Below are 13,627 nucleotides of genomic sequence, written 5' to 3'. Positions count from 1 at the left end.
GCAAATAAACCGCAGTATTGGACTCAGGTTACCATGTGCATGACTCCTGAACACCGCGAGGTGATACGTTTCCTGGTTTTACATAAAATGCATGATTTGGTCGTTTTAGGGCTGCCATGGTTACAGACCCATAATCCAGTCCTGGACTGGAAGGCTATGTCAGTCTCAAGTTGGGGCTGTCGTGGTATTCATGAGGATTCCCTGCCTGTGTCTATTGCTTCTTCTACGCCTTCGGAAGTTCCGGAGTATTTGTCTGATTATCAGGATGTCTTCAGTGAGTCTGAGTCCAGTGCACTGCCTCCTCATAGGGACTGTGACTGTGCTATAGATTTGATCCCAGGCAGTAAATTTCCTAAGGGAAGACTGTTTAATCTGTCGGTACCTGAACATACCGCTATGCGTTCATATATCAAGGAGTCTCTGGAAAAAGGACATATTCGTCCGTCTTCTTCCCCTCTTGGTGCGGGATTCTTTTTTGTGGCAAAAAAGGACGGATCTTTGAGACCTTGTATTGATTATCGGCTTTTAAATAAGATCACTGTCAAATTTCAGTATCCTTTACCGCTGTTGTCTGACTTGTTTGCCCGGATTAAGGGTGCCAAGTGGTTCACCAAGATAGACCTTCGTGGTGCGTACAACCTTGTGCGCATTAAGCAAGGTGATGAATGGAAAACCGCATTCAATACGCCCGAAGGTCATTTTGAGTACTTGGTGATGCCTTTTGGGCTCTCCAATGCGCCTTCAGTTTTTCAGTCCTTTATGCATGACATTTTCCGGAAGTATCTGGATAAATTTTTGATTGTTTATCTGGATGATATTTTGGTTTTTTCTGATAATTGGGATTCGCATGTGGAGCAGGTCAGGTTGGTCTTTAAAATTTTGCGTGAAAATTCTTTGTTTGTCAAGGGCTCAAAGTGTCTCTTTGGTGTACAGAAGGTTCCCTTTTTGGGGTTCATTTTTTCCCCTTCTGCTGTGGAGATGGACCCAGTCAAGGTCCGAGCTATTCTTGATTGGACTCAGCCCTCGTCAGTTAAGAGTCTTCAGAAGTTCTTGGGCTTCGCTAACTTCTACCGTCGTTTTATCGCTAATTTTTCTAGCATTGTGAAACCTTTGACGGATATGACCAAGAAGGGCTCCGATGTAGCTAACTGGGCTCCTGCTGCCGTGGAGGCTTTCCAGGAGTTGAAACGCCGGTTTACTTCGGCGCCTGTTTTGTGCCAGCCTGACGTCTCACTTCCCTTTCAGGTTGAGGTGGATGCTTCGGAGATTGGGGCAGGGGCCGTTTTGTCGCAGAGAGGCCCTGGTTGCTCTGTTATGAAACCTTGTGCCTTTTTCTCTAGGAAGTTTTCGCCTGCCGAGCGAAATTATGATGTGGGCAATCGGGAGTTGTTGGCCATGAAATGGGCATTTGAGGAGTGGCGTCATTGGCTCGAGGGTGCTAAGCATCGTGTGGTGGTCTTGACTGATCACAAAAATCTGATGTATCTCGAGTCTGCTAAACGCCTTAATCCGAGACAGGCCCGCTGGTCATTGTTTTTCTCCCGCTTTGATTTTGTTGTCTCGTATTTACCAGGTTCAAAGAATGTGAAGGCCGATGCTCTTTCTAGGAGCTTTGTGCCTGATGCTCCTGGAGTCGCTGATCCTGTTGGTATTCTTAAAGATGGAGTTATCTTGTCAGCTATTTCTCCGGATCTGCGACGTGTGTTGCAGAGATTTCAGGCTGATAGGCCTGAGTCTTGTCCACCTGACAGACTGTTTGTCCCGGATAAGTGGACCAGCAGAGTCATTTCCGAGGTTCATTCCTCGGTGTTGGCAGGTCACCCGGGAATTTTTGGCACCAGAGATCTGGTGGCCAGGTCCTTTTGGTGGCCTTCCTTGTCAAGGGATGTGCGGTCATTTGTGCAGTCCTGTGGGACTTGTGCTCGAGCTAAGCCTTGCTGTTCTCGTGCCAGCGGTTTGCTCTTGCCCTTGCCTGTCCCGAAGAGACCTTGGACACATATCTCCATGGATTTCATTTCTGATCTTCCGCTATCTCAGGGCATGTCCGTTATCTGGGTGATATGTGATCGCTTCTCCAAGATGGTCCATTTGGTTCCTTTGCCTAAGCTGCCTTCCTCTTCCGATCTGGTTCCTGTGTTTTTCCAGAACGTGGTTCGTTTGCACGGCATCCCTGAGAATATTGTGTCAGACAGAGGATCCCAGTTCGTTTCCAGGTTCTGGCGATCCTTTTGTAGTAGGATGGGCATTGATTTGTCGTTTTCGTCTGCTTTCCATCCTCAGACTAATGGACAGACGGAGCGAACCAATCAGACTTTGGAGGCTTATTTGAGGTGTTTTGTCTCTGCTGATCAGGACGATTGGGTGACATTCTTGCCGTTGGCTGAGTTTGCCCTTAATAATCGGGCTAGTTCCGCCACCTTGGTTTCGCCTTTTTTCTGCAACTCTGGTTTCCATCCTCGCTTTTCTTCGGGTCATGTGGAGCCTTCTGACTGTCCTGGGGTGGATTCTGTGGTGGATAGGTTGCAGCAGATCTGGAATCATGTGGTGGACAACTTGAAGTTGTCACAGGAGAAGGCTCAGCGCTTTGCCAACCGCCGCCGCGGTGTGGGTCCCCGACTACGCGTTGGGGATTTGGTGTGGCTTTCTTCCCGCTTTGTTCCTATGAAGGTCTCCTCTCCCAAATTTAAACCTCGTTTTATTGGGCCTTACAAGATATTGGAAATCCTTAATCCTGTATCTTTTCGTCTGGATCTTCCTGTGTCGTTTGCTATTCACAATGTATTTCATAGGTCCTTGTTGCGGCGGTACATTGTGCCTGTAGTTCCTTCTGCTGAGCCTCCTGCTCCGGTGTTGGTTGAGGGCGAGTTGGAGTACGTGGTGGAGAAGATCTTGGATTCTCGCCTCTCCAGGCGGAGGCTTCAGTACCTGGTCAAGTGGAAGGGCTATGGTCAGGAGGATAATTCCTGGGTGGTCGCCTCTGATGTTCATGCGGCCGATTTAGTTCGTGCCTTTCATGCCGCTCATCCTGATCGCCCTGGTGGTCGTGGTGAGGGTTCGGTGACCCCTCACTAAGGGGGGGGTACTGTTGTGAATTTGCTTTTTGCTCCCTCTAGTGGTTACTAGTTTTTTGACTCTGGTTTTTCTGTCATTCCTTTTATCCGCACCTGGGTCGTTAGTTAGGGGTGTTGCTATATAAGCTCCCTGGACCTTCAGTTCAATGCCTGGCAACGTAGTTATCAGAGCTAGTCTGCTGTGCTCTTGTCTACTGATCCTGGTTCCAGTTATATCAGCTAAGTCTGCCTTTTGCTTTTTGCTATTTGTTTTGGTTTTGTATTTTTGTCCAGCTTGTTCCAAATCTATATCCTGACCTTTGCTGGAAGCTCTAGGGGGCTGGTGTTCTCCCCCCGGACCGTTAGACGGTTCGGGGGTTCTTGAATTTCCAGTGTGGATTTTGATAGGGTTTTTGTTGACCATATAAGTTACCTTTCTTTATTCTACTATCAGTAAGCGGGCCTCTCTGTGCTAAACCTGGTTCATTTCTGTGTTTGTCATTTCTTCTTACCTCACCGTCATTATTTGTGGGGGGCTTCTATCCAGCTTTGGGGTCCCCTTCTCTGGAGGCAAGAAAGGTCTTTGTTTTCCTCTACTAGGGGTAGCTAGATTCTCCGGCTGGCGCGTGTCATCTAGAATCAACGTAGGAATGATCCCCGGCTACTTCTAGTGTTGGCGTTAGGAGTAGATATATGGTCAACCCAGTTACCACTGCCCTATGAGCTGGATTTTTGTATTCTGCAGACTTCCACGTTCCTCTGAGACCCTCGCCATTGGGGTCATAACAGACAGTTCATCAGAAGGTATGTATATTGTTGGTTTATTATTTTGCCAAGCGAGGGTCTTCAGGTGGATTGAGAGAGCAATAAAATATTAAAACAACCTGTGTGTTTATTTCATTAAAATAATTTTTAATAATGTGTGTGTGTGTTTTTTAACCCTTTCATACAATTGGATTAATAATGGATAGGTGACATAATTGACGCCTCTCCATTATTAATCTGGCTTAATGTCACCTTACAATAGCAAGGTGACATTAACCCTTCATTACCCCATATCCCACCGCTACACGGGAGTGGGAAGAGAGTGGCCAAGTGCCAGAATAGGCGCATCTTCCAGATGTGCCTTTTCTGGGGTGGCTGGGGGCAGATGTTTGTAGCCAGGGGGGGCCAATAACCATGGACCCTCTCTAGGCTATTAATATCTGCCCTCAGTCACTGGCTTTACCACTCTGGCAGAGAAAATTGTGCGGGAGCCCACGCCAATTTTTTCCGCCATTTAACCCTTTATTTTAGCAGCTACAGTGCCCAAATTTTGCACATACACACTACTAACATTAGTAGTGTGGAATATGCAAAAAAAGGGGGATATCAGATGGTTTACTGTATGTAAACCATGTCTCATATCCTGTCGGGTTTGTGAAGGAGAAATGAAAAGCCGGCTATTGAATTACCGGCTTTTCACATATATCGCGCTGAATTAAATTTAAATACAGAATATATATATATGTGTCTCAATGACATATATATATATATATATATATATATATATATATATATATATATATACATATATATATACTGTATATATTTTTTAACGAACATTTGAGCACATAAATCCATTAGATGTCGGTTTTGCAAGCCTGCGAGAAAATATTGCAGTACGGATGCCATACGGATTACATACGGAGGATGCCATGCGCAAAATACGCTGACACACCATGCCTACGGATGACATACGGACAACTATTTTGGGGACTTTTCTGCGTATTACGTCTGTAAAAAACGGACCATATTTTTATACGCTGAGTGTGAGGCCGGCCTAAGAAGTAAAGAAATTCTAGAAAGAAAACAGTTGAGGTTTCAAAGTGATCTCCACATTGGAATGTAAAACCTCATGATCAATGTTGGCACTATAAAATGCAATGGATTTTCCAAAAGTGAATATGTGGCTGCATTTTAGCAAAATGTGAGCATGCCTTAAGTGAGACATTTTGAGGATCAGGATAGGTATAGCATGCTGTAATATTTTTACCATAATCCTTTAGGGTGTCTCTTTATAAATGTTTACGTAAGCCATTGGAAATGAACTGATCTTTTAAAATTCAAATTCACAGACTTCACAAAATATTCCCTAAAAATTTGTTTTGGGACAAATAAACTTGCATGAGTTTCAATACTCGACTGTAAAGCTTGTATTTCATCATAAAATATACGTTGGGGAGGGGAGCGAGAGAGAATTTCAAGGACCATAGGAGCTTACACTTTACAGGCTAGAAAGGACCCTGTTAAAGAGTTTAAAAGCTATAGGAGAGCGAGGACCCCACTAACCATAAGAGCTTACACTCTATAGCAATGAGAAAGATGACCCTGCTGATCAAAAGAGCTGACATTCTAAAAAGAGAGGGAGAAAGGACCCCGCTGAACATAAGAGCTTAGACTCATCAGAAATGAGAAAGTGGACCCTGCTGAACATAAGAGCTTAGACTCTAAAGGAGAAAGAGAGAGAGAGAGAGGACTCTGCTGACCATAAGATTTTAAAGTCTACAGAGGAGAGAGACTTATCAACTGACTCTGGACATATAAACTGTGTTCTGCTGGGAACCGCTGAACTGTGATGGCCCATATACTGACCACCATTGTACAAGGCATAATTAATAATACATAAAATGTCATAGCTGCGGAGCATTTTGGGGAAGCCAATGCAAAATGAAAAAAGAACACGCTCTAATTCATCAGGAGCTTCAGCAGTGTGGGAAATAGAGCTGTGCAATTTTTTTTTTTTTGCAGAGAATTGCATCTCAAAATGTTTGAATTTTCCTATTTCAGGAAATTAGGTTCAAACTTTGTCCTTCGCGAATTGATCTTCTCATCTCTATGAGCCATCGTTATTTCAGCTTGTTGTGTTGGTTGAAAACACTTGTACAAATATTTTTCTTTGAAAAAAAGAACAAACTTTGTGTAAGAAAATATTTTTATACATTTAACATATATGAAATCCGTTATTGTACTGTAAGTTTGCAATTTATTACATACTGTAAGCAAATATAAAGGAAAGAATTCACATTGTAGCATAGTAACTACTCAGAAATGTTTTTGCTGAATCTACTGTTATCTTAACCTTGACAATTTAAAAGTATTATTCATACTAAAATATCTTGAAGTCAATTTGTCTTGGTATTTCTCCGTGAAATCACTGCTTTTATGTAAAACAACACAGTATTTACCAAGTATCCACATAATTTGCTATTTATTTCAAGGAAGATTTACAGTTAGTGTTGAGCGATACCTTCCGATACTCAAAGGTATCAGTATCGGATGGGATCGGCCGATATCCAAAAAATATCGGATATCGCCGATACCGATACCCGATACCAATGCAAGTCAATGGGACACAAGTATCGGAAGCTATCCTGGATGGTTCCCAGGGTCTGAAGGAGAGGAAACTCTCCTTCAGGCCCTGGGATCCATATTCATGTAAAAAATAAAGAATTAAAATAAAAAATATGGATATACTCACCCCTCCGGCGGCCCCTGGACCTTAGCGATGTAACTGGCAGCCTCCGTTCCTAAGAATGAGGAGTGAAGGACCTTCGATGGCGTTGCAGCTTGTGATTGGTCACGTGACCGCTCATGTGACCGCTCACGCGACCAATCACAAGCCGCAACGTCATCGCAGGTCCTAAACTCACTGCATTCTTAGGAATGGAGGCTGCCGGTTACATCGCTAAGGTCCAGGGGGCGCCGGAGGGGTGAGTATATCCATATTTTTTATTTTAATTATTTATTTTTTACATGAATATGGATCCCAGGGCCTGAAGGAGAGTCTCCTCTCCTCCAGACCCTGGAACCATACACTGGGAACTTCCGATTCCGATTTCCGATATCACAAAAATATTGGAACTCGGTATCGGAATTCCGATACAGCAAATATCGGCCGATACCCGATACTTGTGGTATCGGAATGCTCAACACTATTTACAGTATCTACAATATTGTTTCAATGATAGGTAGTAGCCTTAATTGACCGTAAAGTTTCGGCAATGTGGATGGGATTCATAGAGATCTCATGCCCACCATGCTTTTTTGTCCTCAGAATAAATTGACTTGCGGTAAGTGTTTCAAATTCACAACATGTCAATTTCTTGACCGAATACACCTGATTTTTCTTTGCAGATTTTGACCATACATATGGAAATTTTGCAGGTAAAAAGACATGCATTTTGAGCATATTTCTGCTGTGGCAACGCCCTGAACACCCATGTAAACCGCATATGACTGTGTCAATAAAGTGTAATGCTAGTCTCTACTCACAGACAGTCCATGAGGCAGAAGAGACATTCCGGTGTCAATACCGAGAGAGTACATAGATAACCTAAGGAAAAGACGAAGGCGTAAGTCAGATCACAGTTCAGGGTCGACCACAAGAGATAGCGGAGCAAAAGCTGAAGGACAAGACAAAGGGGCACTTGTAACATTGTGACTACCTCCAAAATTTCATATGGACCAATAAATTTAGGACCCAGCTTGGCTGATGGCACTTTCAATTTAATATTGTTGGAAGAAAGCCAGACCTTATCACCAACCTTGAATATGGGACCTCCTGAACATTTCCTATCGGCCTTCTGTTTCTGGCGACAGTGGGCCACCTCAATATTCCTCTGAACCTCTCTGGAGACATCCCCTAGTATTTGTATGGCAATTTCTACTACTGTACAACCAGAAATCATCCTTGAGAATTTACCAAAATGAGGATGAAAACCATGATTACAAAAAAAGGCGAGGTCCAGCAGACTGGTTAACTCATCTGTTAAAGATGAATTCAGCAACAGGTAAGAATGAGGACCATTCCTCAATTGCATCTGATGACCAAACCTTTAGATATGTGCAACACCCACTAGGATCTGGGGTACTCGGTACCAGGTTGGCACAGTTCTTAAAGGGGATATGTCACGGCAACAACTGACCTGGTCCATGGCCCTGGGCATGCAATAAAAGGCCTGAAGGAAATGTTGGTGAATTGGGAATAAAGTTTGTAGGGACAAAGGGGAAAATGTTAGTGATGCCACCTGTGGTTTTCAGAGTTAAAGGTGTTAGCCAATGCTGCTGTACAGTCCTCTGGGGGCAGATGATAATGCAGCTGAGTGGGTATGGCTCTCCACAGGTAGAGCTTGGTCCCTAGGGCAGTTAGTGGTGTGGGTGGCAATGTTACTAGTGACAGGTAAGGGAGCAGAGTAGATGATGCCGGAAAGAAATGGAAGGACACAGCCTGTCTGTCTGTCCCCTGGACCCTCTGTATCCAGCTTTTCTGCGAGTAGGTGTAAATGTGGCTGCTGCACCTACAGTCACAGCAGCCTCTGGATTGCTAGCTGGAGCCTGATGTTTTCCCACTAATTCAGGGGCTGGTTCCCCTACTGTGGCCTGGTCCCTTCACCTGATGCTGGTCAGCCTGGACGCAGACCGCACTAGTGGCTTCAGCACTTCCCGTACCCCTGAGACCCCTTCTTGTTCCCAAGTGCTTCTTGCTTTCTTTCTCCCTTTAACCTGTCCGGAGCTGCAGACCCCCACATCTGCTCTGCTCCACTTCCTTTCTCCGTCTCCCTCTGTGTGTCTCTCTGTGTGTCTAGCTCCCCCCTCTTCTCTACCTTCCCCACCCACTCCCCAACACTCTTTCTTATCCAGGCTGGGATGAGGCCATCCTCCCTAAAGGTACACCCAGATGCCCCATCTAAACTGGTGTGTGCTGGGTGTGAGAGTTAGAGTTCTGAATAGTGTTGAGAATTCCGATACCGCAAGTATCGGGTATCGGCCGATACTTGCGGGTATCGGAATTCCGATACCGAGATCCGATACTTTTGTGGTATCGGGTATCGGTATCGAAACAACATTAATGTGTAAAATAAAGAATTAAAATAAAAAATATTGCTATACTCACCTCTCCGACGCAGCCTGGACCTCACCGAGGGAACGGGCAGCGTTCTTTGCTTAAAATGCGCGCGTTTCCTGCCTCCCGTGATGTCACGGCTTCTGATTGGTCGCGTGCCGCCCATGTGGCCGCGACGCGACCAATCACAGCAAGCCGTGACGTAATTTTCAGGTCCTGAATGCCTAATTCTAGGCATTCAGGATTTTAAAATTACGTTACGGCTTGTGATTGGTCGCGTCACGGTCACATGGGCGACGCGACCAATCACAAGCCGTGACGTCACGGGAGGCAGGAAACGCGCGCATTTTAAAATTACGTCTCGGCTTGTGATTGGTTGCGTGCCGCCCATGTGACCGCGACGCGACCAATCACCATGCCATGCAGAATTAGGCATTCAGGACCTGAAATTACGTCACGGCTTGCTGTGATTGGTCGCGTCGCGGTCACATGGGCAGCATGCAACCAATCACAAGCCGTGGCTTGTGATTGGTCGCGTCGCCCATGTGACCGCGACGCGACCAATCACAAGCCGTAACGTAATTTTAAAATCCTGAATGCCTAGAATTAGGCATTCAGGACCTGAAAATTACGTCACGGCTTGCTGTGATTGGTCGCGTCGTGGCCACATGGGCGGCACGTGACCAATCATAAGCCGTGACGTCACGGGAGGCAGGAAACGCGCGCATTTTAAGCAAAGAACGCTGCCGGTTCCCTCGGTGAGGTCCAGGCTGCGTCGGAGAGGTGAGTATATCAATATTTTTTATTTAATTCTTTATTTTACACATTAATATGGATCCCAGGGCCTGAAGGAGAGTTTCCTCTCCTTCAGACCCTGGGAACCATCAGGGATACCGTCCGATACTTGAGTCCCATTGACTTGTATTGGTATCGGGTATCGGTATCGGATTAGATCCGATACTTTGCCGGTATCGGCCGATACTTTCCGATACCGATACTTTCAAGTATCGGACGGTATCGCTCAACACTAGTTCTGAACAATTTCCCTCCTTTCCAGAGAGTTGGGATACCATGCCTCTGGCTGACATGCAGTATCTCTGTGGCGACTGGCCCTTTAGGGGCGCCACATACGCAGCCTTACATTTGAGATTGGTAATAGGTTTAATGATCTGTGAAAACCCCTAATACATTTTCTATAATAATTTGCAAATTCTATAAAGCTCTGTAGTGCCTTAAGGTTGTGAGGTTTAACCCAATCACTTATAGCTTGCACCTTACCAGGATCCATCTTAAACCATTCAGGAGATATGAAGAACCCCAGAAATTATATTTCCTGAGCAAAGAATGTACATTTTTCTAATTTGGCAAACTAAAATTTTTCCCTGAGTCTTTGTAAGACATAACGAACATGCTTAGAGTGCAAATCCAGATCAGATGAAAAAAATAGAATGTCATCAAGATATGCCACAATAAACCTTCTAGTGATATCAGAAAAAAATGTCATTCATATAGTTCTGAAAGCCAGCAGGTGCATTGTTCAGGGCTGCCATCAGGGCATTACTGCCCTGATTGGCATATGGGGACCGATGATCAGAAGGGGCCCTCATCGGGCCCTGTCTCTTCTGGTCATCGGGCCACAGCAGCAGTACTCTGCTGAGGCACTAACTGAAACTGCGTCCCAAGTCAATGTCATGGGGCAGAATGGGAGACACGGGTGCAGAATGGGAGACATGGGGGGAACAATTGAGATACAGAGGGAAGAATGGAGACACAGGGGGAAGTATGCAGACACAGGAGGCAGTTTGGAGACACAGGAGTAAGAATGGAAACATGGGGAAGAATGGAGATACAGGGGGAAGAATGGAGACACGAAGAATGGAGACACAGGAGGAAGGATGGAGACACAGGGGGAAGAATGGGGACACGAGGAAGAATGGATACACAGGGGGAAGAATGGAGACACGGGGAGAATGGAGATACAGGGGGAAGAATGGAGGCACAGGGGGAAGAATGGAGACAGCGGGGGAAGAATGGAGACACGGGGCAGGATGGAGATACTGGGAGACAGGATGGGAGACACAGAAGGCAGGATGGAGACACTGTGGGGACAGGATTGGAGACACAGGGGGCAGGATGGGAGACATGGGGCAGGATGGGAGACACAGGGAGCAGGATGGGAGACATAGGGGGCAGGATGGGAGACACAGGGGCAGGATGGAGACACAGGGTGCAGGATGGAGACATGGTGCAGGATGGAGACAGATGGGGCAGGATCATGGGGCAGGATGGAGACAGATGGGGCAGGATCATGACGCAGGATGGAGACAGATAGGGCAGGATCATGGGGCAGGAAAGAAATAGATGTGGCAGGACCATGGGGCAGGATGGAGACAGATAGGGCATGATCATGGTGCAGGATGGAGACAGATGGGGCTGGATCATGGGGCAGGATGGAGACAGATGGACTGTGTTCATAGAACTTTGCCGCTGGAGCATGGCCAGATAAGAAGAAAGTTTTATTTTATTGAAAGCTGCAAGCTCAGGGCAGGATGGGAGACATGGGGGCAGGATGGGAGACACGGGGGCAGGATGAGAGACAAAGGGGGAACAATGGAGATACAAGGGGAAGAATGGAGACACTGGGATATATGGAGACACAGGGGTCAGAACAGAGATACAGGGGGCAGAATGGAGATACAGAGGGAATAATGGAGACACGGGGGAAGAACGGAGATACAAGGGGAAGAATGGAGACATAGTAAAGAATGGAGACACAGGAGGAAGGATGGAGATACAGGGGGAATAATGGAGACGCGAGGAAGAATGGATACACAGGGGGAAGAATAGAGACACTGGGAGAATGGAGATACAGGGGGAATTATGGAGATACAAGGGGAAGAATGGAGATACAGGGGAAGAATGGAGACAGCGGGGGAAGAATGGAGACACAGGGGCCAGGATGGGAGACACAGGGGGCAGGATGGGAGATACAGGGCAGGATAGAGACACAGGGTGCAGGATAAAGACATGGTGCAGGATGGAGACAGATGGGGAAGGATTATGTGGCAGGATGGAGACAGATGGGGCGGGATGGAGACAGATAGGGCAGAATCATGGGCAGGATGGAGATAGATGGGGCAGGATCATGGGGCAGGATGGAGACAGATTGGGCAGGAGCATGGGGCAGGATGGAGACAGATGGTAAAGGATCATGGGGCAGGATGGAGACAGTTAGGGCAGGACCATGGGGCAGGATGGAGACAGATGGGGCAGGATCATGGGGCAGGATAAAGACAGATGGGGCAGGATAATGGGGCAGGATTGAGACAGATGGGGCAGGATGCAGACAGAGGAGGCAGCATCATGGGGCAGGATGGAGACAGATGGGGTAGGATCATGGGGCAGGATGGAGACAGATGGGGCAGGATCATGGGGCAGGATGGAGACAGATGGGGCAGGATCATGGGGCAGATTGGAGACAGATGGGGCAGAATCATGGGGCAGGATGGAGACAGATGGGGCAGGATCATGGTGCAGGATGGAGACAGATTGGGCAGGATCATGGGCAGGATGGAGACAGATGGGGCAGGATCATGGGGCAGGATTGAGACAGATGGGGCAGGATCATGGTGCAGGATGGAGACAGATGGGGCAGGATCATGGGGCAGGATGGAGACAGATGGGGCAGGATCATGGGTCAGGATTGAGACAGACAGATGGGGCAGGATGGAGACAGATGGGGCAGGATCATGGGGCAGGATTGAGACAGACAGATGGGGCAGGATGGAGACAGATGAGGCAGGATCATGGGGCAGGATGGAGACACATGGTAAAAGATCATGGGGCAGAATGTAAGCAGATGGGGTAGGATCATGGGGCAGGATGGAGACAGATGGGGCAGGATCATGGGGCAGGATGGAGACAGATGTTAAAGGATCATGGGGCAGGGTGGAGACAGATGGGGCAGGATCATGGGACAGGATGGAAACAGATGGGGCAGGATCATGCGGCAGGATGGAAACAAATTGGGCAGTATCATAGGGCAGGAAGGAGACAGATGGGGCAGGAATATGGGGCATTACGGAGACATATGGGGCAGGATCATGGGGCAGGATGGAGACAGATGAGGCAGGATCATTGTATTGAATATTTTAACAAATTTTTAATAGGTTAGAGTAGAGTAAAGCTCGGCCAAAAGAGTCTACCTTGTCATGGTGGCGACTTAAAAAATCTTTTGGCCAAAACAAAAACTGCTGGCTATATGTGTGATCTGGTGATGGGAACTGTTAATGTGTGGTGAGAAGTGGAGTTTTTCCAAGAGAGAGCGGTGGGGCTGTGGACAGTTCGAGGAGTGGAAGCGGGGCTGTGGAGGAGCCTGGGAGGAGCCTCGGGGGGGCCTGAAAATTTTGCCAGTATGGGGCCCCAAATTCCTAGTGGCAGCCCTGGCATTGTTAAACCAAAAGGCATGACCAGATTCTCAAATATATCCTCAGATATTAAAAACGTCTTCCACTCATCACCCTCCCGGATCTGTATCAGATTATATGTCCCTCTAAGGTCAAGCTTAGAAAAACATTTGGCCCCAGTATGCTGATTATATAGGTCAGGGATGAGTGGATGTGGGTAAGTTTTTTAACAGTAAATTTGTTTAGTTCACGGATATTGAGGCAAAGGTGGAGCCCCCCATCCTTTT

The sequence above is a fragment of the Ranitomeya variabilis genome, chromosome 1, assembly GCF_051348905.1.
Source record: "Ranitomeya variabilis isolate aRanVar5 chromosome 1, aRanVar5.hap1, whole genome shotgun sequence".
NCBI classification, from domain to species: domain Eukaryota; kingdom Metazoa; phylum Chordata; class Amphibia; order Anura; family Dendrobatidae; genus Ranitomeya; species Ranitomeya variabilis.
Note: the sequence above shows the minus strand (reverse complement) of the source record.